We start from the raw sequence: 24,109 nt of genomic DNA, 5'->3' as shown, positions 1-24,109 counted from the left end.
ACTGTTGAAATTTGCTGTTTGGTATTGGAATACATTCTTAAATAAATGTGGTTGCATCGTACATCATTTTAATGCAGATTGCTTGACTTTTTTGTTGTTTTTTTTTTGCTAATGACATTACTTGCTGTTTATTTTGTATTTATTTTAGACTAGGGAAATGATATTAGACAAAAAGCAAATTCAAGCAATTTTCTTATTTGAGTTCAAAATGGGTCATAAAGCAACAGAGACAACTCAAAATATCAACAATGCAGTTGGCCCAGGAACTGCTAACGAACATACAGTGCAATGGTGATTCAAGAAGTTTTGCCAAGGAGACAAGAGCTTGGAAGATGAAGAGCACAGTGGCTGGCCATTGGAAGCGGACAACAATAGTTGAGAGCCATTATTGAAGCTGATCCTCTTACAACTACACAAGAAGTTGCCAAAGAACTCAACGTCAACCATTCTATGATCATTCGGCATTTGAAACAAATTGGAAAGGTGAAAAAGCTGACCGAAAAATTTTAAAAATCATCATTCTGAAGTGTCCTCTTCTCTTATTCTATGCAACAATAATGAACCATTTCTCGATCAGATTGTGACAAGCGATGAAAAGTGGATTTTGTAAGACAACCAGTGATGACCAGCTCAGTGATTGGATGGAGAAGAAGCTCCAAAGCACGTCCCAAAGCCAAACTTGCACCAAAAAAAGGTCAGGGTCATTGTTTGGTGGTCTGCTGCCTGTCTGATCCACTACAGCTTTCTGAATCCTAGCAAAATCATTACATCTGAAAAGTATGCTCAGCAAATTGATGAGATGTACCAAAAACTCTAATGCGGGTAGCCAACATTGGTCAACAGAAAGGGCCCAATTCTTCTCCATGATAACACCCAAGTGCACATCACATAACCAATGCTTCAAAAGTTGAATGAATTGAACTATGAAGTTTTGCCTCATTTGCCATAGTTACCTGACCACTCGCCAACTGACTATCATGTCTTCAGGCATCTTGACAACTTTTTGTGGGAAAATGCTTCCACAACCAGCAGGAGGTGGCAAATGCTTTCTAAGAGTTCGTGGAATCCCGAAGCATGGATTTTTATGCTACAAGAATAAACAAACTCATTTGTCTTTGGCAAAAATGTGTTGATTATAATGGTTCCTATTTTGATTGACAAAGATGTGTTTGAGCCTAGTTATAATGATTTAAAACTCACAGTCCAAAATCACTATTACTTTTTCACCAACCTAACAGGACCAGGAATTCCTTGGCAGTCCAGTGGCTAGGACTCAGCACTCTCACTGCTGGGAGCTGGGGTTCAATCTCTGGTGGATGAACTGAGACCCTACAAGTGCAGACAAAATAAATAAATAAGGTAGGTAGGCCCAAACATGGAGAAAGCAATGGCACCCCACTCCAGTACTCTTGCCTGGAAAATCCCATTGACGGAGGAGCCTGGTAGGCTGCAGTCCATGGGGTCACTAAGAGTCGGACACGACTGAGCGACTTCACTTTCCCTTTTCATTTTCATGCATTGGAGAAGGAAATGGCAACCCACTCCAGTGTTCTTGCCTGGAGAATTCCAGGGACAGTGGAGCCTGGTGGGCTGCCATCTATGGGGTCGCACAGAGTCGGACATGACTGAAGTGACTTAGCAGCAGCAGCAGCAGCAGGCCCAAACAGTGTAATAAGTATTTATGTCCTAATAACCGAGTAGCTGTTCAAAAAAATAATACAGGGACTTTCCTGGTGGTCCAGTGGCTAAGACTCTGCCCCCACCCCAATGCAGGGGGCCTGGGTTCCATCCCTGGTCAGGGAACTAGATCCCACGTGCCACAAGGAAGACTGAAGCAAGAAAGAGAGAAAATCCTGCATGCCACAACAAGACTAGGGCAGTCAAACAAATACATATTAAAAGAGAAAAGAATGCATACAAATTGGGAAAGAATGATATTTTTGTTTCATCCTTAAATAACCACAACCGCTTACTAGTGGTACGTGTGTGGTGTGCCAGTGGGGCAGGGCACAGCCTCTCAAAACCTGGAATCTGATTAGACACTGCCACCCTCATTTCCTGTTCACCGTCAGTTTTCCGACGGTGCTTGCTTTTTATCACAGCAACTAGTGAAAAGCCAGCTTCACAAAGCGACGCCATCAAAAAGCACGGAGGGAAGTCTCATGATGAAACTGCAAACTATCCTGGGCCAGTCAGTAGTCTGCATGGAGTCCAACAGATGCTGAGGGTTCTCTTAAACACCGAACTTCCCACAGAGCGCTGTGAGTTCCCTGCGGGCCTCCAGACATCCCGGCGCAGCATGTGCGAGCGGGTCTGGACTCTGCTCCTGATCACCAGCTCCTCCCACAGCGCACGCCACAGGGTCCACAGTGCTCGAACTACAAGGACCTTGTTTCTTCCCTTGCATGGGCCAGGTGCTTACCCTCAGCACATGTCTCGCCTCCATGCTGTTTTCTTTGCCTTGAATGCTCTTCCTTCCACAGGTCCTGGCAAGGCAGATGCCCTCTCAGTCTTCAGGTCTCAGTTCAAATATCACTGAACAACCCAAAGACCCCTCGGGCCTCCTATTAAATTGCTCTCTGCTATTTATGTAAGCCTCTTTTCTTGTCTTTGTAGCTCTTATCACAATCTGAGTTTATCCTGTTTATTTATTTAAAGGTTCCCTTACTTATTTTCTAGCTTCCCCATAAGCACGTGAGCTTTGTGAGGGTTTTATTCATTACTGTTTTCCCAGAACAATGCTTAACAATAAGCAGAAAAATAGTGAGTGTTAGTCACTCAGTAATGTCCGACTCTTGTGTGACCCCATGGACTGTAGCCTGCTAGGCTCCTCTGTCCATGGAATTCTCCAGGAAAGAATACTGGAGTGGTTTGCCATTTCCTTCTCCATGGGATCTTCCCAACCCAGGAATCAAATCTGGGTCTCCTGCATTGCAAGCAGATTCTTTACCATCTGAGCCACCAGGGAAGCCCAACAAAAAGCAGACAATCAGTAACTGTTTACTGAATGAATGAAACCACCTCACCCTGCTGGGAGACATAAAGGCATGAAGAATGTGCTTTACCTGTGCTGTCTCTTTTGATCTTCATAAGAGCTATTTAAAAATAAATACGATGAACCCCACTTTATAGATGATAAAATCAAGATTCAGAGAAGCTAAGTGTTCGAGGCTTCACAGCTAATGTGTCAGAGCGAAGACTCAAATTCAGGGTCAGCTGATTCCAGGGCTGCTTTTCCTAAAATCACATGCCTCCATGGACTTCCCCTTATCTGCCCAGAAGAGCTAAGGCCAGAGGCAATCAGGAAAAGAAATCTGGGGGGTTATCCCTAGAGTCCTTAGAAGAGAAACCGGCTCAGGTTGGAGTTTGCCAGCCCCTGTCTCCAGTAGAGACCGCCACAGGTGTCTCTCCCTGGGAAGGTCCTGCCTCCCCGATCCTCCTGCCAGTGCTGCCCTCAGGGACACCCGGGCAGCCTTCTCTCTGCCTGGCCCATGTTCCGTTGTCAACTCAACGACTCGTGTAACTGGTGGCTGCCTCTAACTACCAGGTTCCTGTTGATCACCCTGACAGTCGGGGCACCAACACGCACTCTGCAGTTGAGGGTTTGATGGGCACCAACTGTGCACTCTGCACCGCACTGGGTGCTCTGGGAGCCCGCCTTTCAGACAGTCCGTGAGTGAAGCAAGCTCTATCAGGACACACTCATCTGCACTCCCTGCGGGGCGTTTTAGGTTGTGTTCCTCCCCTCGCCAAGGAACCGTGAGGGCACCACAGGTCAGACACTGGGTGGCTGGACATTGAGTTTGAGACCCTCATACAAAGGAGATTAAAATCTGGTCTGTAAAAGCAAGAGATCTGTGTTTTGTCATTCTCTCTTCCTCACATGCCTCGTTGTCAACATGTTCCTATTAGACAGGGTGGTTCACGGAGGACAACAATTCACCTTTCCTCTCCTCTCCTTTACACTCCCCTTTGCCTGGCCTAGCCAGCTCCTGCTTCTTTTTTCAGGCTCAGTCCCCTTGGTCTCTCCTCCAGGAGCCCTCTCAAGCCCCCACTAGGCCAGGTACCTCTCCTCTGTGCTCAAAAGCAAGCCACTTGTGAGTGGATCCTGGTCCTGACCATGTGCGTGTATGTGCTCAGTCACTAAGTGGTGTCCAACTCTGCAACCCCATGGACTGTAACCTCCCAGGCTCCTCTGTCCATGGGATCTCCCAGGCAAGAACACTGGAGTGGGTTGCCATTTCCTCCTCCAGGGGATCTTCCCAACCCAGCGGCTGCGTCTCCTGCGTCTCCTGCATCAGCAAGCAGACTCTTTACCACTGAGCCACCTGGGAAGCCCCAGAATGGGTTTCTTTCACTGCATTGTAATTACCCATGTGCAGGTCTGTCTCCCCCGTCAAATTGAACACTTATACACTGTTGCATTTCTAGCACTTAGCATCATGCCTGGCACAGAGTAGGAGTTACGAGTAAATATTTGTGATGGACGAGTTACTGAATTCCCAGATGTTCTGAACCTTGTTTGGGAAGATCTGATCACCCCAGTTCTAGTCTCTTTGCTGTCAGCATTTGTAGGATCTTAGAAAAGACCCCATAGGTCATCCGGCCCAGCACACAAGCACCTGCACCCTGAGGTCCCTGCACTGGAAGGGCGGCCCTCGGAAACCACAAACGGCAAGGGAATGGCACCCTGGGAAGGGCTTGGCCACAGGCTCCTGTCAGTTCTTAAGGCTCTGAGCCTGCATCCCTGACTGTTGATGACCAACTCTGTAATCTTCTACCCTGGGTCAGGGAGCAGGGACCACACCGCCCCCCCCCACCCCCACCCCATGCAGGAGGTCACTGTGATCGCTCCCTCTTGGGCTTGCGGCATTACCTCCACCCACAGCAGCCATCCCTGACAGCAAAAACAGCCTGCCAGAAAAACCCTCCGAAAAGCAATTAACACAAGACTGGGTAAAATGAAAGCAGAGGGCTTCTCTGGTGCTCTCTTGCCGATGCTAGAGACATGCCTTCAATTCCTGATCCGGGAAGATCCCACGTGCCTTGGAGCAACTAAGCCCAAGCACCACAACTATTGAGACTGTGCTCTAGCACCCGGGAGGCCTCAAATACCCAGCCCAGATGCCCTAGGGCCCAGGCTTCACAACAAGAGAAGCCACTGCAATGAGAAGCCTGCGCCTGGCAAATTAAGAGTGCCTCCCCCCACCCCCCCATCTCCCCACTCCCCCACCCCCCACCACCACCCCGCGCCTCCACCACTAGAGAAAAGCTCTGGCAAGAAAGCCCAGCACGGCCAAAAATAAATAAATAAACATTGTTTTTTTTAAAAGAGGGAGAAAGCAGAAACATGTAAGAACAAAGGAGATGGCTCCTAAAAGCAAAGTTTGCAATGGCCTGCCTGGAAGCCAGCCCCTGGAGACCTGCGAATCCAGCTTCGGTCTTCAGGATCGGCCCCTCGGCTACGTTTGTGACCTGCAGGCCCCCGCTCCGCATTTCATCTTGAGCCAGCCTGGTGTGGGAGACCGCGGGGCCCGCCTGAGGCCAGTGATGGGAGAAAACACCACCGCTCAGGAGAACCGCAGACCCGCTCCCCGCTACCCGCGGAGAAACAGCGGCTTCCCTGCCTCAGGACTTGAAGAGTCAAGAAGAGAAGAAACATTGAGGAAACATGAGGTGACCAGCTGTCTGCTGACCGGGCATGCTCGTGGGGAGAAATGAGAGACAGAGACAGAGCAGGAGAGAGGAGGAAACAGACACAGACTGGAAAGCAGAAGTCAAGAACTTAGAATGTTTTAAAGGGATGAGTTTTCAGGATCAGTGAGATTCCCGGGGAGCAGGATCTCTCCTCCTGAGAGCTGGGAGTGGAACATGAAAGCAAACCAGAATGTTCCAGGCTTCATCCCTGGAAGCTGCAAAGCCAGAGCACATTTCCTTTCCGTTCCCTAACTGTGATCCCCTGAGGCAGAGGCTCCACGCCCCCAGCAACCCACCTGTTAGTGCGTTCACGGCTCCGCATCGGTGTCCGGCGTCCCCAGGGCGCCCCTGGAGCTCGTGGATCTGCGGGAACAGCAGGCCTCCACCGGGGCGCCACTCCACTGGCCTCTCCGGAAAGGGCCTGGCTCAGAACCCTGCTTCTCAGCCCTTACCCTCGAGTCCACCGCACAGCGCGCAGACCAGCTACGTTCATCACGACTCTCCCAGAGGCCTGGAAGTACAGCAGGACATAGGTAGGCGCCTTATCCACCTGCCTCCCATCTCCCTCCCGCCCACCCAACTTCACAGAGCCAGTGTATTCACCTCCCATCCACCACCAGAAACATGCCAGGCACCTCCACTCTGGAGTCTGAGTCCAAGAGACGCTGCCTTACCCCAATCTAAGGCCTCCTCCCGAAACCACTCTGTGCCCTGGACAGTCCCCTTTCACATCCCATCCCTTCCAGGGCACATCACTCCCCACCACCCTGTAATCCAGATAGGCTGGGGCAAGGCCATCTTATGTCAGACCACAGTACATTTCCCAACACCTGGCTGATTCTTAAAATAACCTCAGATTTGACGGAGGGTGTTTCAAAAGCTCAGCTCAGCTTCTTTATAGTCTCCTGAAACTTAAAGTTCAGATCCCCCCAAAGTTCCCTCCCTCATGTATATACCAGTGAATTTCCTCCTCAAAACTATCAATTGAAAATTTGCAAATCACCAGGGAAATGCAAATCAAAACCATGACGACTTATCACTTCACACCTATTAGAATGACTATTAGCAAAAAGACAGGAAACATGTGCTATAAGGATGTGGCGAAAAAGGAAACTGGTGTACTGTTGGGGGGAATGTAAATTGGTGCAGTCGTTATGGAAAACAGAATGGAGGTTCTGTTAAAATTAAAAGACGCTTGCTCCTTGGAAGAAAAGCTATGGCAAATCTAGACAGCATATTAAAAAGCAGAGACACTACTTTGCCAACAAAGGGCCAAATAGTCAAAGCTATGGTTTTTCCAGTGGTCATGTATGGATGTGAGAGTTAGACCGTAAAGAAAATTGAGCACCAAAGAATTGATGCTTTTAAACTGTGGCGTTGGAGAAGACTCTTGAGAGTCCCTTGGACTGCAAGGAAATCCAACTAGTCAATCCTAAAGAAGATCAGTCCTGAATGTTCATTGGAAGGACAGATGCTGAAGCTGAAACTCCAATACTTTGGCCAAAGGACCCTCATGCTGGGAAAGATTGAAAGCAGGAGGAGAAGGGCACAACAGAGGATGAGACGGTTGGATGGCATCACCGACTGAATGGACATGAGTTGAGCAAGCTCTGGGAGTTGGTGGTGGACAGGGAAGCCTGGCATGATGTAGTCCATGGGGTCACAAAGAGTCAGACATGACTGAGCGACTGAACTAAACTGAACTGATAGAGGTTCTAGAACTACTGTATGATCCAGCAATCCCACTTTTGGAGATACATAAAGAGAAAACAAAATCACTGCTTCAGAAAGACATCTGTGCCTCTATGTTCATTGCAGCATTATGTACAATATCTAAGATATGGAAATAAACTGTGTCCATTGACAGAGCGATGGCACCCCACTCCAGTACTCTTGCCTGGAAAATCCATGGATGGAGGAGCCTGGTGGGCTGCAGTCCATGGGGTCGCTAGGAGTCTGACATGTATGCGCGACTTCACTTTCACTTTTCACTTTCATGCATTGGAGAAGGCAATTGCACCCCACTCCAGTGCTCTTGCCTGGAGAATCCCAGGGATGGTGGAGCCTGGTGGGCTTCCGTCTATGGGGTCGCACAGAGTCGGACACGACTGAAGCGACTTAGCAGCAGCAGCAGCATTGACAGATAAGGAAAATTTGTTTATATATATGCATATATATGGAGAGGGAAATGGCAACCCACTCCAGTGTTCTTGCCTGGAGAATCCCAGTGACGGGGGAGCCTGGTGGGCTGCTGTCTATGGGATTGCACAGAGTCGAACACGACTGAAGTGACTTAGTGTATATATATATATATAATAGAATATTATTCAGCCATAAAAGAAGTAACTCCTGTAACTGGTGACAATATGGATGAAACTTGAGGGCATTATGTTGCGTGAAATAGTCACACATTGTTCTTTAGTCGCTTCAGTCAAGTCAGACTCTTTGTGACCCCGTGGACTGTAGCCCACCAGGCTCCTCTGTTCATGAAATTCTCCAGGCAAGAATACTGGAGTGGGTTGCCATTTTCTACTCCAGGGCATCTTCCCAACCCAGGGATCAAACCCACGTCTCCTTCATTAGCAGGTGGATTCTTTACCGCTGAGCCACCAGGCAAGCTGAAATAAAGTCACATCAGTTCAGTTCAGTCATTCAGTGGTGTCCAACTCTTTGCGACCCCTTGGACTGCAGCACGCCCAGATTCCCTGTCCATCACCAACTCCCGGAGCTTGCTCCAACTCCTGTCCATCGAGTCAGTGATGCCATCCAACCATCTCATCCTCTGCCACCCCCTTCTTCTGCTGCCTTCAATCTTTCCCAGCATCCGGGTCTTTTCAAATGAGTCAGTTCGTCCTATCAGGTGGCCAAAGTATTGGAGTTTCAGCTTCAGCGTCAGTCCTTCCAATGCATATTAAGGACTGATTTCCTTTAGGACTGACTGGTTTGATCTCCTGGCAGTCCAAGGGATTCTCAAGAGTCTTCTCCAACACCACAGTTCAAAAGCATCAATTCTTTGGTGCTCAGCTTTCTTTATGGTCCAACTCTCACATCCATACATCACTACGAAGAGAAAGACAAATACTGTGTGATCTCACTTATATGTGGAATCTAAAAATAAAGAAATAAATGGACACACAGGCAACACAAAATAAGTCATAGACACAGAGAACAGTTGGATGGTTGCCCGAAGTTATGGGAGGAGGGGGCTGGAATGGGTGAAGATGGCCAAAAGGTAGAAACTTCCAAATTTCCAGTTATAAGATAAGTAAATGCAGGAGATGTACTGTTAAAAAGGAAGAAAGTGTGTCCACGTGCATCCCAAACTCCCTAACTATCCCTTCCCCTCATCCTCCGCCCTGGCAACCATAAGTTTTTTCTCTATGCCTGTAAGTCTCCTTCTGTTTTGTAAGTTCATTTGTAACATTTCCTTTCCTTGTGGATACAAGGGATGTCAAATGATATTTCCCCTTCTCTGTCAACTTACGTCACTCAGTATGACAGCCTCTAGGTCTATCCATGTTGCTGCAAATGGCACTATTTCATTCCTTTTAATGGTTGAGTAATAATCCATTGTATACATATGTACCACCTTCTTTATCCATTCCTCTGCCTATGGATGTTTAGGTTGCTTCTGTGTCTTGGCTACTGTAAACTGTGCTGTAATGAATACTGGACATGTACACACTGCTATGTTTAACATGGATAACCAGCAAGGACCTTAGCATGTGGAACTCTGCTCAGTGTCATGTGGCAGGCTGGATGGGAGTGGAGTCAGGGGGAGAATGGATACATGTACATCCATCAGTATATGAATGGCTAAGTCCCTTTGCTGCTCACCTGAAACTATCACAACATTGTAAATCTGCTATACCCCAATACAAATACATAAAAAAAAAGAAGAAGAAGGGAAGAAAGGAGAATAGAAAGGATAAAACAACATGTGTTGCCCACCATCCACTTCTGCCTACAATACACCCGGAGAGGAATTCAGGGCAAAGATCAGGAGTGAGTTACTCTGTGCCCTGAGAAAACAAGCAGAACAGGCCCTCAGATAGTGAGACAGTTTCAGGAGGAAATTTCATGAATCCAGACTCTTGCATCTTCCCACACTTAGAAAAACACTAAAATTAGTTACTGAGATACCGGTGCCTGGTGACCAACAGTAACCTTCCACCAAGATGTGTGCTTGACGGCAAGTAACCCTTCTCCAGAATCACATTATCTGCTGACCTTCTCAGCCCCATCCTGTCTGGAGCAGCTCCTCAGAGCTATCTGAGAGTCTGTCTCCTCATCTGCAAAGGTGAAAAAGTGAACTGAAAGTGTTGGTCATGTCCGACTCTTTGCAGCCCCATGGACTGTAGCCCGCCAGGTTCCTCTGTCCATGGCATTCTCCAGGCCGGAATACTGGACTGAGTTGCCATTCCCTCCTTCAGGGGATCTTCCCCACCCAGGGATCGAACCTGGGTCTCTGACATTGCAGGTAGTTTCCTTGCTGTCTGATCCATCAGGGAAGCCCCAGCTCCTCAGCCCTAGGCCTCAGTAAGTTCCTACATAAACTCGAAACTCATTGAGCATTTTTATTTCAGTCAACAAAAGGAAGGGAGAGAGAGAGGGTGACAGAGGGAGAGAGGGAGGGAGGGAGGGAAAGAGGAAGACAAAGAAAGGAAGAAAGAAAGAAGATAAGGTTACTTTGTGCTCTTTGGCTTCAAGTGGGAGTCCACATGGTCTGGCTTTGCAAAGTTCTCTCTAGCCCACCTCCAGCCACTCTGCTGCATTCCAACCTTCCCTTCTCCCACTCACTTCCATCCACTTCCAGGCCTTGGTACGGCTGCATCGTCTGCCTGGCATATTCTTCTTTGCAGTTCTTACTCATCCTCAAAACTCAGTCCAAACACTGTTGCCTCTAGGGAATGTTCTTAGACTTAAAACATCCAACCGAGTTTCCCCAGCTCCGTGTTCCCTTTCACGTGCATGCCCCACTCATAGAAAGTGCCCAAAATGCTTCTTGAATGGAAGAGTGATTGAAGGAAGATGCCAGGAATAAATTCCCTTGAGGGCTACTGTGGAGACACTCATTGGTCACTAAAATCTTTCTCCTTTTATTAGAGGGCTAGAACTGTAGTTGGACACGGGCTACAGGAAAGGAATACTTTACCCAATGCCCCTTGCTTCCAGGGGATTAAATTCTCACCATTGGAAAAACGAGCAAAAGTGATGTGTGTCACTTAAAATACATCCACGTGCAGACTTCCCTGGCAGTCCAGTGGCTGAGACTCCAAGCTTCCAACTTAGGGGACACGGGTTCAATCCCTGGTCAGGGACTAGATGATTCCACATGCCACGTGGTGTGGTCAAAAAAAAAAGACACATCCCACATGCTTCTTTCTGGAACCCAGAAGTGCCTGCAAGCCAGCTTAGGCAGCAGTCCTAATGCTCTGGGGATGGTGCCGGCTTCCTGACTGCCCTTGTGGAATAAACGCACTCATCTATTCACCGTAGACTGTTGAATGAGAGAGAAATAACTCCGATGTTCTTTAAGCCACTGTGTTCTTGGGTTTTTTTTCTTACAATGGCTTTTCGTTTCATCCTAACTAATGACAGCAGGCTGTTTCCTGACATGAGTCTCACCTGATTCCAGCTCACAATAGTGATCATGCCCTCTAAGGATCAATTTAATATGCTGCTGCGATGGTTAAGAGCAGGTGCTGGGCACGACTAAATGCCTCCCCTGCACTACCGATGGCCTGTCTCTTCTAACAGGTGACCCATCCCTTACCCTGTCCCTTCCCAGCATGCAGAGGATCCGGTAGGAACCAGCACACACTCAGTAGCAACACTCCCCGGTGAGTGGTCTTGAGCAACTCACTGGCCCCTGGGCTCCTTTTCCGGCCTACTCTGTGTTCAAGGGCTGGACTAGATCAGCGCTCCTTAGCTTTGGCTTCCCATAGAATCATTCAGGGAGCTTTAGAGAACTGAGACTCTGAGTGGATGCCAGACCAGTTAAAACCACCTATCTGTGGGTAGAGAACCTCCAACTTGGAACTAAATCCGATTTTCAGGTTGACTTTGTCATACTTCTAGCGACCCCATGGACTGCAGCCTACCAGGCTCCACCACCCATGGGATTTTCCAGGCAAGAGTACTGGAGTGGGGTGCCATTGCCTTCTCCATTGTCATACCCTGGAGGCATATCATTCGGCTCACAGTCCAGTCCAGCACAGCCTCCAGTGGGGATTTGGGTCTTAACACCCCAACACCTGGAACATGAGTAATACATAGTAAGTACATGCTCATTGTTCTTTCTGAGAGGTTGCTGTAATCTTGGATAAAATTCTATATTTCCTGCAGTTAATTTCAGAATATGTGAATGAAACTTTCTAAGGAGGGGATAAAACTAAACTCAGTTGCTTATTCCTATGGGGAGGCGGTGGGGGGGCGGGGCGGGTGGAGGGCTTCCCAGGTGGTGCTAGTGGTAAAGAACCTGCCTGCCAATGCAGGAGATGCAAGAGACTTGTGTTGGATCCTGGGTCGGGAAGATCCCCTGGAGGAGAGCATGGCAACCCACTCGAGTATTCTTGCCTGGGGAATGCCCTGGACAGAGGAGCCTGGCAGGCTACAGTCCATACAGTCCATAGCCCAAAGAGTCCGACACGACAGAGATGACTTAGCACACACTCCTACAGGCTCTCCAAGAGATTAGTGCAGCAGAAGGGGCATGCGCTGTGGAGTCATTCAGGCCTGGGTTTGAATCCCAGCTCTACAACGGCCTCATCGTGAGGCTTGAGTGAGTGACATAGGCCCCGCCTCTACCACCATGCAGCTTCAGTTACAAAGGGAAGAGCATCTCTTGGAGCGATGAAAATACATGGCTTGCAGCAGCCCTGGTGGAACCCCTCAGCCCAGTTTCCTTAGCTGTAAAATGAGGATCATTATAGATACAACAGATGTGATGCAAAAATATGAACAATGTATATGAAACAGCAGAGCACCTAGCGTATAGAAAATGTTCAATAACTGCTTATCTGTTCCCACTCCCTGCCCCCCAGTATTTTCTATATGGCAAATCTATGCACCTGTGTCCACTGAACAGGCAGGACCCCTGTTGCATCACCACGTGAGATCCTTGCGAGGACACTGTAGAGGCCCAGCTGGCTGAGATGCATGTGGCACTCAGTGGCCCCGGCAGGCAGCGCAGACAGCGGGGCCAGTGCCAGACACACAGCTCATTGTTATCAAATGAAGCAGGTCCACTGCTCGCCACTTACAAAATCAACAAATGTTGAAATTCACGAAAATGTTGGTAGCAAAGGAAAGGTGACTGTAAGCAGAATGCCAGCAATCTGGGGAGATAGCAGACTTAGCATCCCCCCCAAAAAACCAGCTCCGAAGACTCTGCTTAAATCCTGAGAGCTCCTTTCACCCCGTGGTCCTCACAGGTTTGTTTGGCCTCTACAGCAGTTTTCCGGAGGATGTAAGCGAAGCATCTTGAGGAAGAGGTGCCTTTTTTGAAATGCAAACAAACGTGCTCTATCAATTAGCAGCTGACTGCCAGCCCCACTGCCTGTCTCCTCTGCCCTAGTGTGACATGGTCCCTCATCAGCCAATTAATCAACCTGCTCACAAGGAAAGTCCTGGTTATTTCCACCTTAGGATCACACAAGCTATTCTTTGTGCTCCTCAACACTGACCACACAGAGAGGATGGGAAAAACAACAGGACAAATGGAGTAGACGAATCCCACCAAGAGGGGACAAGCTTCCCAATGGGAGAGCCCTATGGTGTGGCATGCCCACATGCCCTTCTGGAAGAAACTGCCTGGCCTTGGGCCCTTCTGCAAAGACATTCTCAGGTGCTTCTATTTTGTATCACACCCTCCCCTGCCCAGATGATTGCAACGGGAAGCAGAGCCCCAAATGGCCAATTCACTGGCTGGCCAGAGATTTTTGATGTACCCCCTTTTTAGTATCCCCTAAAAAGGTGGTGGCATCAATTAGACTTCTGTCTCAAGAAACAGAACTAGAAAATGCCAAGGAAATAAGTCAGTTGGTAGTAAGCGCCGAGGCTGGAATCTCACCAAGTGGAGGGACGGGAGAGATGCCAGTGGGATCACAACGAGCTTGGAGTAAACCAAAATTATGAATAAGCAGAAGCTAGGATGTAGAGAAAAGGCAAGGGTGAATTCAAGCAAGCAGAAAATGGAGAGGAGAGAGGTCACCTTATCGGGGAGAACTAGACAGGGCAAAATCCCGGGAAATCCTACCCTGGTATGACCTTAGGTCCAAAGGCAGGCTCTGTGGACATTGCTTCTCCTCTGATGCTCCCCCGTCCTTTTAACTTCTTCTCCAACTTCCCTCCAACTGGTATAAAGGAGTCTGTTCACCGCAACTAAAGGGACTCAACTAAACCACTTAGCAAGTAGATACCAACAGAGAAAATCATCAAAGGAGCCAATTAATAAGGAAGTCACATGAAAGAGAAACAGCTGTTCTGGAGTTTCTGGGGATAATATCCATTCTAGCATATGTATGAAAGTAGTGTCAGTCACTCAGTCATGTCCAACTCTCTGCAACCCCATGGACTGTGGCCTGCCAGGCTCCTCTGTCCATGGGATTCTCCAGGCAAGAATACTGGAGTGGGTAGCCATTCCCTTCTCCAGGGGATCTTCCCGACCCTCAGGGATCAAATCCAGGTCTCCTGCATTGCAGGCAGATTCTTTACTGTCTGGGCCACCAAGGAATATAACAATTTGCAAAGTTTGGCTTCAGGAAATTATGAGAAACCCAGAAACTGAAGCTAAGTTCACTCTCTCTTTCTCTGTCTCCCTGTTCGTCCCTCCCACATCCCCTCCCTCCCTTTTTCTTTCTCTCTTTCTCCCTCTCTATCTCTCTCTCACACAAGTCACCACTGAAAAATCAGTTCATTTTAGTCAGAAAGTCAGATGGGGTCTTTGCAGTCTATAGCTTTCCAGCCCACAGATTAGTGGATCTTCTTAACCTTATAAGGGAATCTTCATGGACCAAACAGCGAAGAAAGCATCATGAGATACACCTTGGTAGCCACTAGAGGGAGATGCTTCCTTGTGAAACATATCTTTCAATTCAGTTCAGTTCAGTCGCTCAGTCATGTCCTTCAGACTCTTTAAGACCCCATGGACTGCAGCATGCCAGGCCTCCCTGTCCATCACCATCTCCGGGACTTTACTCAAACTCATGTCCATTGAGTCAGTGATGCCATCCAACCATCTCATCCTCTGTCGTCCCCTTCTCTGGCCTTCAATCTTTCCCAGCATCAGGGTCTTTTCAAATGAGTCAATTCTTTGCATCAGGTGGCCAAAGTATTGGAGTTTCAGCTTCAGTATCAGTCCTTCCAATGAATATTCAGGACTGATTTCCTTTAGGAGGGACTGGTTGGATCTCCTTGCAGTCCAAGGGACTCTCAAGAGTCTTCTCCAACACCACAGTTCAATTCTCGGCTTTCTTTATAGGCCAGCTCTCACATCCATACATGACTACTGGAGAAACCGTATCTTAGCTAGCTGCCTCCCAGGGGCCATGCTTGTATGTGTGCTAAGTCGCTGCAGTCATGCCTCTTTGTGACCCCATGAACTGTAGCCCACCAGGCTCCTCTGTCCATGGGACTCTTCAGGCAAGAACACTGGAGTGGGTTGCCGTTTCCTCCTCCAGGGGCTGTTTCCCAACCCAGGGATCAAACCTGTGTCTCTTACGTCTCCTGCATTGGCAGGTGGGTTCTTTACCACTAGTGCCACCGAGCTGAGACCAGATGTGAGGAAACCCATTCCCCATCTTCCTCTTTAAGAGATGTCAGTAGGCACCACCTTCTCAGGAGCTAAATGGTCTGTCTCTCCTCCTTGGTCAGGACAAGCCCGTGTTTTACAAAGTCCGTGTGATAACCCCGAGTTCCTGCAAAGTGAAAAAGAAAACACGCTGGGCACAGCAGAGGAGGTTGAATGAGGGAGCCAGGGAAAGAAAAGTCTACTGCTGCCCCCAGACAGCTGAGGGGAGATGGGAAGGGGCTCGCCTGCCCAGTGCTGCAGATGAAACTTCTGGCCGAGAGCTACAGGAGAAACTTAGATGCTCGATACCAGAAGGGCTCCCTCCCTGAGGACAAAGCTGTGCAAATGCAGGTGGTTCTGGACAGGGAGCTAACCCAGCTGACCTTGACCGTCTCTGGAGGCAGTGTAGAGGGGACACCTGTATTGTGCAGAGGGTTGGTCTCATGGCCTCTGAGTACACAGGAAGGAAAAAATGACTTCAGTGCCCCTGCACCCCCTGCCCTCTGAGTGGCTATCTGCCTGTCATCACCACATGCCCTCAGTGGGCATGGCTGCTGGGGAGAAGCCATCCCACTGAGGTTTTCAGAGCCATTCCTTAGAGCACGGCCACGGTGGACTACAGGACTACCTACTGGGTCAGGATAGCACACTGAGTCCAGCTATGCTGCACTGTGCCGCCCCAGACACATTGCAAAATATAAAAAGGGAAAAACCAAAAGACCTAGTTGGACTGAAAAAAGTTATACTAAATCTCTTTGGATGAGAAGTGAACACAGCTGAAGCTCTCAGCTCCTGGGTTTTAGGTCTGGAAGCTGGCAGCATCAGGGGGCTCAACTCTAACAACAACAGCAAAAGAAGGACTAAGAGTGCTCCACTGCTTAAAGTCAACTTTGGGTGGGGTCACCCATAATCCAGAAAGCAAGCTGAAAAACCTGCGGCCCAGTGCAGCCCAGGGTGACAGCTTCCTAGGAAGCTGTGGGCCCAGCGAGCTGGAGGACCAAGTCTTTCTTCTGGGAACCAAGAGAGCCTACCATGCCATCCCACCTCAACCACCAGCCCGCAGCATAAGGCCTGTTCCCAGACCAGAGCTTCAGGGGGCAATGAGGAACCAACTGCAACAGCTTGAAACTGGTAGGGCTGGACACACAGGAAGAAAAAGAAAAAAAAAAAATCCCAAAGCTTCCAATCCCAAATGAGCCTGCATATCAAAAACTATGAAACGCATGTAGAAATCAAATGCTAAGAATAAGAGGCAAAGACATCAATAATCTACACGTGACCCCATCTGAATGAAGTCAGTTTTAGGAAGCAGCATAATAGACTTATGGAAGTATGTTGAGGAAATTTGAGAGATAAATGAAAGTGTAATGTCCACCAGGCAAATAAAGGCAAGGACCAAGGAACCCAGGCCCTGGCTGCTGGGGCCACACCCACCAGGTGAAGCACAGAGAGGAGCAGGTCTCGAGTCTTTTGCTCTTAGGGCAGCACAGGGAAGTCCAGCACAGTGAGACCTGAGGCTGTGGGAGAGGGACCCTGACTCTCAGACTGACAATACTAGAGCTGAGGACTAGAGAAGCCTGCGTGGCAAATAGAAGGGGAAAAGTGGAAGCAGTCCCAGATTTTCTTTTCTCGGGCTCCAAAATCACTGCGGACAGTGACGGCAGCTATGAAATTCAAAGACGCTGGCTCCTTGGAAGAAAAGCTATGACAAACCTAGACAGCGTATTAAAAAGCAGAGACATAACTTTGCCAACAAAGGTCCATATAGTCCAAGCTATGTTTTTTCCCATAGTCATGTATGGATGTCAGAGTTGGACCATAAAGAAGCTGAACGCTGAAGAATTGTTGCTTTCAAATTGTGGTGCTAGAGAAGACTCTTGAGAGTCCCTTGGACTGCAAGGAGATCAAACCAGTCAATCCTAAAGGAGATCAACCCTGAATATTAATTGGAAGTAACTTAATCATTGGCTGGGACATAAGAGCAGTACAATGTGACAGAATCCAGGCTCAGTGTTCCTGGTGGGAAGAAGTACCAACCCAATGCCTTGTGACTGAGACTCGTCCAGGCCCAACGGTTGCAGCTCAATGACTTAGCACCTTGGTGGTGTGGATTCATGGTTGAGGAAGAACCAGCCCCCCCTCTTCAAGCATGATGAGGGAGTGAAGGTGGAGGGCTGGTACCCAGGAAGCACGTGGGACAGTTCCCCAGGATTCCCTCAGGACATCAACTTCATTTCTGGGAAGCCCATCTGTGGGGGATCAGCCCCCACCCCACACTCATCACTGGCATTGCAGATCGGTGGAGATGGAACGCTTTTGATGTAACTGGTTATCGACACGGGAAAATATTCTATTCTTTTTTTTTTTTTTAAACTTTACATAATTGTATTAGTTTTGCCAAATATCAAAATGAATCCGCCACAGGTATACATGTGTTCCCCATCCTGAACCCTCCTCCCTCCTCCCTCCCCATTCCATCCCTCTGGGTCGTCCCAGTGCACCAGCCCCAAGCATCCAGTATCGTGCATCGAATATTCTTAAGCACCCACAGTCTTATCTCCTGTAGATACCTTTTTACCTCAATGTCTACTTCAAAGAGAACAAAAAAATTATGAAACCAAAACAGGTAGATATGAATTTTTTTTCACCTTGGAAATGAAAAATATAGTCATCAAATTTAGAATTCAACAGTCACAAGAATCTCTGCACTAGTCACAGTCAGCGAGAATTAGTATTTGAAAGAAGGCACCTTAGAATCTGACTTCCTATTTTTGCATTCCAGTCCCCTATAATGAAAAGGACATCTTTTTTGGGTGTTAGTTCTAAAAGGTCTTGTAGATCTTCATAGAACTGTTCAACTTCAGCTTCTTCAGACTTGGATTACTGTGATATTGAATGGTTTGCCTTGAAAACGAACAGAGATCATTCTGTCGTTTTTGAGATTGCATCCAAGCATTGCATTTTGGACTCTTTTGTTGACCATGATGGCTACTCCATTTCTTCTAAGGGATTCCTGCCCACAGTAGTAGATATAATGGTCATCTGAGTTAAATTCACCCATTCCAGTCCATTTTAGTTTGCTGATTCCTAGAGTGTCGACGTTCACTCTTGCCATCTCCTGTTTGACTACTTCCAATTTGCCTTGATTCATGGACCTAACATTCCAGGTTCCTATGCAATATTGCTCTTTACAGCATCAGACCTTGCTTCTATCACCAGTCACATCCACAGCTGGGTATTGTTTTTGCTTTGGCTCCATCCCTTCATTCTTTCTGGAGTTATTTCTCCACTGATCTCCAGTAGCATATTGGGCACTTACCGACCTGGGGAGTTCCTCTTTCAGTATCCTATCATTTTGCCTTTTCATACTGTTCATGGGGTTCTCAAGGCAAGAATACTGAAGTGGTTTGCCATTCCCTTCTCCAGTGGACCACATTCTGTCAGACCTCTCCATCATGACCCATCCATCGTGGGTGGCCCCACACGGCATAGCTTAGTTTCACTGAGTTAGACAAGGCTGTGGTCCGTGTGATTAGATTGAATAGTTTTCTGTGATTATGTTTTGTGTGTATCTGCCCTCTGATGCCTCTTGCAACACCTACCATCTTCTTGGGTTTCTCTTACCTTGGACGTGGGGTATCTCCTCACGGCTGCTCCAGCAAAGCACAGCTGCTGCTCCTTACCTTGGAGGAGGGGTATCTCCTCACTGCCACCCCTCTTGACCTTGAACGTGGAGCAGCTCCTCTCAGCCCTCCTGCGCCCATGTAGGAAGTCAAGAAACACCTGGGGTAACAGGCAAATTTGGCCTCGGAATACGGAATGAAACAGGGCAAAGGCTAATAGAGTTTTGCCAAGAGAACACACTGATAATAGCAAACACTCTCTTCCAACAACACAAGAGAAGACTCTATACATGGACATCACCAGATGGTCAACACTGAAATGAGATTGATTATATTCTTTGCAGCCAAAGATGGAGAAGCTCTATACAGTCAGCAAAAACAAGACCGGGAGCTGACTGTGGCTCAGATCATGAACTCCTTATTGCCAAATTCAGACTTAAATTGAAGAAAGTAGGGAAAACCACTAGACCATTCAGGTATGACCTAAATCAAATCCCTTATGATTATACAGTGGAAGTGAGAATAGATTTTAGGGACTAGATCTGATAGATAGAGTGCCTGATGAACTATGGACTGAGGTTTGTGACATTGTACAGGAGACAGGGATCAAGACCATCCCCATGGAAAAGAAATGCAAAAAAGCAAAATGGCTGTCTGGGGAGGCCTTATGAATAGCTGTGAAAAGAAGAGAAGCAAAAAGCAAAGGAGAAAAGGAAAGATATAAGCATCTGAATGCAGAGTTCCAAAGAGTAGCAAGAAGAGATAAGAAAGACTTTCTCAGCTATCAATGCAAAGAACTAGAGGAAAACAACAGAATGGGAAAGACTAGAGATCTCTTCAAGAAAATTAGATACCAAGGGAACATTTCATGCAAAGATGGGCTCCATAAAGGAAAGAAATGGTACGGACCTAACAGAAGCAGAAGATATTAAGAAGAGGTGGCAAGAATACACAGAAGAACTGTACAAAAAAGATCTTCACAACCAAGATAATCACAATGGTGTGATCACTCACCTAGAGCCAGACATCCTGGAATGTGAAGTCAAGTGGGCCTTAGAAAGCATCACTATGAACAAAGCTAGTGGAGGTGATAGAATTCCAGTTGAGCTATTTCAAATCCTGAAAGATGATGCTGTGAAAGTGCTGCACTCAATATACCAGCAAATTTGGAAAACACAGCAGTGGCCACAGGACTGGAAAAGGTCCGTTTTCATTCCAATCCCAAAGAAAGGCAATGCCAAAGAATGCTCAAACTACCATACAATTGCACTCATCTCACACGCTAGTAAAGTAATGCTCAAAATTCTCCAAGCCAGGTTTCAGCAATATGTGAACCGTGAACTTCCTGATGTTCAAGCTGCTTTTAGAAAAGGCAGAGAAACCAGAGATCAAATTGCTAACACCCGCTGGATCATCAAAAAAGCAAGAGAGTTCCAGAAAAACATCTATTTCTGCTTTATTGACTATGCCAAAGCCTTTGACTGTGTGGACCACAATAAACTGTGGAAAACCCTGAAAGAGATGGGAATCCCAGACCACCTGACCTGCCTCTTGAGAAACCTGTATGCAGGTCAGGAAGGAACAGTTAGAACTGGACATGGAACAACAGAATGGTTGCAAATAGGAAAAGGAATATGTCAAGGCTGTATATTGTCACCCTGCTTATTTAACTTATATGCAGAGTACATCATGAGAAACGCTGGGCTGGAAGAAGCACAAGCTGGAATCAAGATTGCTAGGAGAAATATCAATAACCTCAGATATGCAGATGACACCACCCTTATGGCAGAAAGTGAAGAGGAACTCAAAAGCCTCTTGATGAAAGTGAAAAAGGAGAGTGAAAAAGTTGGCTTAAAGCTCAACATTCAGAAAACGAAGATCATGGCATCTGGTCCCATCACTTCATGGGAAATAGATGGGGAAACAGTGGAAACTGTCAGACTTTATTTTTCTGGGCTCCAAAATCACTACAGATGGTGACTGCAGCCATGAAATTAAAAGACACTTACTCCTTGGAAGGAAAGTTTTAACCAACCTAGATAGCAGCAGAAACATTACTTTGCCAACAAAGGTCCGTCTAGTCAAAGCTATGGTTTTTCCAGTGGTCATGTGTGGATGCGAGAGTTGGACTGTGAAGAAAGCTGAGCACCAAAGAATTGATGCTTTTGAACTGTGGTGTTGGAGAAGACTCTTAAGAGTCCCTTGGACTGCAAGGAGATCCAACCAGTCCATTCTGAAGGAGATCAGCCCTGGGATTTCTTTGGAAGGAATGATGCTAAAGCTGAAACTCCAGTACTTTGGCCACCTCATGGGAAGAGTTGACTCATTGGAAAAGACTCGGATGCTGGGAGGGATTGGGGGCAGGAGGAGAAGGGGACGACAGAGGATGAGTTGGCTGGATGGCATCGCCGACTCAATGGACATGAGTTTGAGTGAACTCCGGGAGTTGGTGATGGACAAGGAGGCCTGGCGTGCTGCGATTCATGGGGTCGAAAAGAGTCAGACATGACAGAGTGACTGAACTGACTGACTGACCTTAGAATTTACCAAGAATGCAGCCAGAGCACAAAGAGATGAAAGGTATACAGATTAGCTAAGATAGCAGATGGACCAAGAGGATCTAGCAAACATTCATTTAGGAGTTTCAGAAGAAGAGGGTGCAAAGAATAGTGACGAGGTCTTAGTCCTCTTTCTCTCACACCCCACATCCAATCCACCAGCAGGTTCTCTTCACTCAACCTTCAAGATACACCCTGAATTTGAAATCCCACCCTCCCTGTTCCTGCTGCCATGATCTCTTGCTTCTTAACTAATATCTAGCCCCATGACAGCGTTATCTTCACGCAGCGGCCAACATGGTCATCACAAGACATAAATCTGACCACGTCATTCCCTGCTTAAAGCCCTCCAGCAGCTGCCAAAATCTGAAGCCTTTACTGTGACCTTCAAGTTCCTTCATGACCTGGCCTGCAGTGAGCATGCCATTCCAGCGTCTTGACCACGACACTGACTCCTGGCCATTGCTCCCACACTTAGGGTGTCTCACCCCAGGCCTTCTGTGTTTGTTTTTCTCTCTGCTGAGCTCAAAGTTCCCTTATCAAAGAGGGCTTCCGTATCTTTCTATCTAAATACCCCACCCCACACTCATCACTGGCATTACAGATCCATGGAGATGGAATGCTTTTGATGTAACTGATTAGCTGCATGGGGGAAACATTCTATTCTTATCTCCTCTAGCCACAAAAATAGATCTCTGGTAAATTAAAGATCCAAAGGTGACATGTAAATCTTCCCAACTTCAGAAGAAAATAGCAAAACTGATACAATTTTGTAAAGTTTAAAAATAAAATAAAATTTAAAAAATAAATAAATAAATAAATAGCTCTGGGGGAAAAAAAAAAAACTTAAAAGAAGGATATCTTTTTAATACTTCATGAAAGGCGAAGGTTCTTTTTAAAAGACTCAAAAAAATAAAAAATAAAAACTGCCCATAAAAGATTATAAAAGTGTATGCATGCTCAGTCACACAGTCATCTCCAACTCTTTGTGACCCCATGGATGTTAGCCCGCCAGGCTCCTCTGTCCATGGGATTCTCCAGGCAAGAATACTAGAGTGGGTTACCATTTCCTCCTTTAGGGGATCTTCCCAACCCGGGATTGAACCCACATCTCCTACATCTCCTGCATTGCAGGCAGATTCTTTACTGCTGAGCCACCAGGGAAGCCCCATAAATATGTTAAAATGAAAAATGTGTGCTTAGCAAAACACACCACAAAGAAAGGTAAATGACAAGCCCATATTTTGAGGAGCAATATAATACTTATAACCAAAGACATTCAGTCCCCAGTATTGTAAAGAACTCCTACAAACCATAAGAAAATGGCAAGCAACCAAATAGAGAAATGAGCAAAGAGAAAGCCAAAAGGGCCACAACATAACTGTTCCATAAAGGAAATAGTCCTTCAAACAATGAGATACTGCTTCACACCAAATTTGCAAAACATTAAAGTATGAGGATTCCAAATATTAGCAAGGCTGTGGAGCGCCTCCCATCACCACCGACAGTGGGATGTTTAACCCAGAGACCTGAAACAAAATCAAGAAGGAGCCTTCAATGCATGGAATTGAGGGAAAGACTTCTAGGTGGAAGCTTGTGAAAGGCCTTGAGCTGAGAAAAGTCTTAGAGGAACAGAGAAGAGGATCCTGCAGCCAAAGCACAGCCACGGGAGAAGAGGGAGGCATGTGATGTCCCAGGTGGAGGATATAGAGTAAAATGTGACATAGGCCAGCCTGTGAGAGCAGCCTGCGCTGAGATTCTTGGTGACATGCCCATCTGAGCAGGCTTCCTTCCTGCCTCCTGGGTCTCCATCCAGAGCACCAGGTACCTCCAGGTTCTATAGGACCTGAAGCTCATGCCCTGCTAAAGGCTGACTCTAAGAAGAAGATCACAGGGACTTCCCTGGCAGTCCAGCGGCTGAGACTCCACACTCCCAATGCAGGGGGCTCAGGTTCGATCCCTGGTCAAGGAACTAGATCCTGTATGCTGCAACTAAGACCCAGTGCAGGCAAATAAATAATTTTAAAAAGAAGAAGGTCACAAAATCACAAATTCAAAACAGCTAGGCCCACGTGCAAGGTAGAGCCCTTGAAGGGTAAACTCCATTAGCTTTGGGTAAATCTGCTTCTGCTGACATATATCATAGTTTGCAATTAATGTGTTTGCTTCTTAATGGCCTGTCTGCACCACTAAACTGTATGGTCCACGGGGCCAGTGATGTCTTGCTCACCACCTAGCCTGGTCCTTGTCATAGAGTAGGACTCAGTGAATCTCATAGAATGGATTAAATATATAGCACCAGCATCCCCGAGGAGTGACAATGATGTCCTTGGAATCTTCTCTTCCTGGTCACTCAGACCATTGGCTCTGAGGTTAGGAAGCTTGAATGTGAGGTCAAGGCCTTCCGCTCACACCAGCCCTGCTGTCCTCACCTGCTT

The sequence above is a fragment of the Bubalus kerabau genome, chromosome 15 (assembly GCF_029407905.1).
Source record: "Bubalus kerabau isolate K-KA32 ecotype Philippines breed swamp buffalo chromosome 15, PCC_UOA_SB_1v2, whole genome shotgun sequence".
In the NCBI taxonomy this organism is placed as follows: domain Eukaryota; kingdom Metazoa; phylum Chordata; class Mammalia; order Artiodactyla; family Bovidae; genus Bubalus; species Bubalus kerabau.
This window is presented reverse-complemented; position numbering follows the sequence as displayed.